The 4,363-nt window shown below is 45.6% G+C and overlaps 1 non-coding gene across 1 annotated transcript; it reads right to left on the reverse strand.

The window, feature by feature from the left end:
* Nucleotides 1-478: 478 nt before the first annotated feature.
* Nucleotides 479-613, reverse strand: LOC125999740 (small nucleolar RNA SNORA51). The gene has a single exon (XR_007492215.1). It is a non-coding gene; the product is annotated as a small nucleolar RNA SNORA51 (small nucleolar RNA).
* Between the last annotated feature and the right edge of the window lie 3,750 nt (nt 614-4,363).

The raw sequence follows: 4,363 nt of genomic DNA on the forward strand, positions 1-4,363 counted from the left end.
AGAGCCTTTGAAGTTGTTTTCACTGGAAATGGAAGTTTTCAGATGTTTCTAACAAAAATTTTCTTGCAGATTCTTATGTGTTGCCAAGAAAGACTTTTAAAAAATAATAAACAACCAAAGAGCTCTGGGAAAATATTGGCTTGTCTTTATGAAGATCCTTTGAGATTTTTTTCAAAAGGCAAATCCATGTGTACTTTACACTTCTACAAGAGATGGATAGATTATAGCAGAAGCGAATCACTGCCACTTGGGGAGGGGCTGGGCATGTTTTAAGGGGATGCCTTGTGCCTTGTGATATTTATTAGTTTTAGACAAAGTACTTGTAGATGTATCCTATGTCCCTTTGCCTCAGCGAGACTAAGGAAGCCTCGCTGAACTCTCAGTTGTCCCTTTCGAAAGACATGATTTCCTTGGTACTCCCTCACATGAGACTCGTGTGTTCACATGGATCCAGATAAATGGGGTTTATGAATGACTTTTTTGTCCCCCCCCCATTCACAATACAGACCAGACAAAAGGCCTGGGTTGAAGTGTATATGAGGTGCATTTACTGTACCTCCTCTTTCTGTACAGTCAGTGTAAAAACACAGCCTGTGGTAAGCACTGGGAGGCCTTATCTTTTCCTTTTTTGATATATATATACATATATATATATATATATATATATATATATATATATATATATATATATATAAAACCCTTCACAAGTGCAACATTCCCATCACCAATATCTCAAGTGTCCTTCCTCCCCACCCCACACTGGCCTGTACTCTAGATGATAGGCTTTCTACAGGTTTTCTAGAAAGCCTGTCATGAATGACTTTTTGTTTAGGGGGCCATACCCAGTAGTTCTCAGGTATTACTCTTGGCTCTGTACTCAAGGATCACTCCTAATAGGGCTCGGGAAAACATGGAATGCCGGAGATCAAACCCAGGTTGGCTGCATGCAAGGGAAGTGCCCTATCTGCTATACTATGGTTCAGGCTCCATGCCTCCTTTTGTTACCCCCTTCTGTATAGTGTTCCTCTCCTCCACAACTAGCCCTAAAGTTAATCTCCTTGCAGCAGCTCCTCATTCCTCACTCTTCTTTAGTCCTGGCTACTCTATATCCAGACATAGAATTTGTGGGAATAAGGTTAAGGCAGAGGTGCCAGAGAGGTAAAACAGTGGAGAAGGCACTTGCCATACACATAGACAACCCTGGTTCAATCCCTGCCACTACATACGGTTCCCTGAGCACCACCAGGAGTCACACTTGAGCACACAGCTGGGAGTACCCCCTAAGCACCACTTGGTGCAGCCAACCACCCCCAAATATACTGAACATAAAAGTACATTCATACTTCTCTATCAGTGGCCAAGTGCTTTGCACATCCAGTACAATACCCCTCAGGAAATCTCATCAACTTTCAAATAGATACATGTGGCCTTTACTCTTTTTTGATAGTTTTGGTTTGGGGGCCACATTATGTTGTGCTCAGGGTTATACCTGTCTCTGCAGATAGAGATTACCTGTAGAACGACATAGTGTTGGGGATTGGACCCAGATTGACTGCATGCAAGGCATGCACTGGGACCAATGTAGTCTCTCTGGTCCCAGCTTTTGTCCCAGCACATTGACAGATGCGCTCCAAGTTTCCCAATGATCTGTAGGTTGTTCCCCACAATATTAGCCATTGCTTTTGCAACCGCATGGGGATTGAGTTCACACCTTGTTGCATGCTTGGAGTCATTCCACTTTGGATCATATTTCCAGGTTCTGATGATGGATATGAATTTTTAAATGATGATTTAATCTTTCCCCTTCATTGTTGTACTTACCAAAGGTCAATTACTCTTACATATGGAACCTGATGCAGTTTTCCCACTTTAGTGGTGGTGCTTTCACACACCTAGCTGTGATACACCAGCAACCACACTTGGGGTCCTAGACAGCCAAGCCACTACCTTATTCTGGACAGTTTGGCCTAGGTCAAACTCAATTTACCTGGGAGCCGCCGGAGGCAATGTCAGGGTGAGGCAGGGCCGCACAAGGGATTTCGCTTACCGAATATTCGCAATAAAAAAATCGCATTAGTAAGAAAAAAATCGCAAAAAATTGCATTAAACATTTGCATACCCCAAACGGAACTGCTCGGGGTATGCGAATGTTTAGTGCGATTTTTCTTACTAATGCGATTTTTATTGCGATTATTCGGTACAGGAATAATCGCGAATACCGCGATATTTGAAGGCCAGCCGCAGGCCACAAAATGTTGTACCAAGGGCTGCAAACAGCCCACGAGCCACGAATTTGAGACCCCTGGCCTAGGTCAACAGCACCAGGAATCAAACTCATGACTTCATGTCTACTAAGCCATGCCTGGGAATCCTGGATTTTTTTTTCATAGTACCAAGTTAACAAATGCAATTTCTGCTGCACTGCCTAAAGGGTTCTTCCACCAGTCAGATCCTCTGCATGTAGAGTAAATGCCATGGAAGTCAAGTTCTTGTGGGGTTCCCTCAGCCTCCATATGACTGATTTTGTGCAGGAAAAGGGGAGGGAGATTTTCACACATGGCTCAGAAATAGTTCATGAAGATGGGTTTTCAAAGCATTGTTTCAAGCCATGGTAGTGTGGCTGGATCTAGTCATGATTTCTCAGAAACCTCTGTGTCCTTGGAAGGGGGAGCCAGCATTCATCAAAATGAAAGTCAGGTGTTCTTATTAGAAGTCATTGGTGGGGGTGGGGGTGGTGAGGTGGCGCTAAAGGTAAGGTGCCTGCCTTGCAAGTGCTAGCCAACCAGGGAAGGACCTCGGTTCGATCCCCCGGCGTCCCATATGGTCCCCCAAGCCAGGGGCAATTTCTGAGCACTTAGCCAGGAGTAACCCCTGAGCATCAAACCCCTGAGCATCCCAAACTCCCCCCCCAAAGTCATTGGCGGGGCCGGAGAGATAGCACAGAGGCAGAGGCATTTGCCTTGCAAGCAGCTGACCCAGGACCTAAGGTGGTTGGTTCGAATCCTGGCGTCCCATATGGTCCCCTGTGCCTGCCAGGAGCTACTTCTGAGCAGATAGCCAGAAGTAACCCCTGAGTGCTGCCGGGTGTGGCCCAAAAACCATAAAAAAAAGAAGCCATTGGCAAAGGAAGGGCAATTTGGGAACAGGGGTGGAGGGAGGACAACATTGGTGGTGGGAATTCCCCTGATTCAATGTCACTATGTACCTGAAATACTATTGTGAATTATTTGTAAACCACTTTGGTCAAATTAAAAATTATTAATAAAAAATAAAATAAAAAAGAAGTCATTGGTTGAGGCTGGAGAATGGCTGGTATGGCATTTGCCTTGTACGCTGCTGAACTGGGTTCCATCCCCAGCATCCTGTGTGATTCCCCTGAGCACAGTCAGGAGTAATTTCTGAGCAGAGTCAGGAGTCAATTCTGAACATTGCCAGATATAGCACAAAGACAAAAACAAAATAAAACAAAAGTCTTTGGGTCTAGGCCCTAGAGAAAGCATAGGGTTTAAGGCACTTTCCTTGCACATGGTCAACTATGGTTGGATTTCTAGCATCACACAGAACATGCCTGGGTGCAGCCCCAGTGCACTGATGCTGTGATTTGGGTAATCCCTAGCCCTCAGGGTCGCGCAGTGCCCTATCTTTGTGTGTCACTTGGGAGAGCTCCTCCTCTTATAAAAATAAATCATTCTATATGTGAACTGCTCCAAGGCTACTTTGGGACATCCCATTTGTTTCTGTTTGGGTCACACTCAAGATACGCTCAGGGCCAACTCTCTGCTTTCTGCTCAGTGGCCTCTTTGACCAGTGTTCAATGAATCCTGCTGTCCTGGGGACCAAGTTCCAGCTTCCCACATGCACAGCACTCACTCAGCCCAGTAAGCTGTCTCTATGGTTCCATGAGCTTTTTTCAAGATTGCTCTGTCTCGAAATTTAATTTGTGCCCCAATTCAATTTTGTAATGGGAGGGGGGAATAAAAGGCGAGGCAGAGAAAGGCAAGAAAACCCAAATTTGCTCCCAGCCCTATTTCATATCCCAGATACCAACGTCTTCCTTCTGCTCCCCAGAAACTCCGAGGGGCCTGCTTTCCATCCCAAACCACGTGCCTCTTGACCAAAAGCCAAGTGTACAGCCACACCAATGACATTGTCATTTGGGGATTTGAGGCCAGGGTGGAGAGGAAGGGTGGGTCTCTAAGGCTGCTTCCAAGTTTCCCAAATCACTCATTAGCTCGGCAAAATACCAGCCGCTGGATTGTTTCATATCCTTGAGAGAACGTGCCACCAAGCTGGTCTCCAGAACCTTGTCATGACTAGCCAAGAGGAAGATGCTTTCCATGTCCTCAATCCTTGGGCTCTTCCC

Source organism: Suncus etruscus, chromosome X, assembly GCF_024139225.1.
Source record: "Suncus etruscus isolate mSunEtr1 chromosome X, mSunEtr1.pri.cur, whole genome shotgun sequence".
Taxonomy (NCBI): domain Eukaryota; kingdom Metazoa; phylum Chordata; class Mammalia; order Eulipotyphla; family Soricidae; genus Suncus; species Suncus etruscus.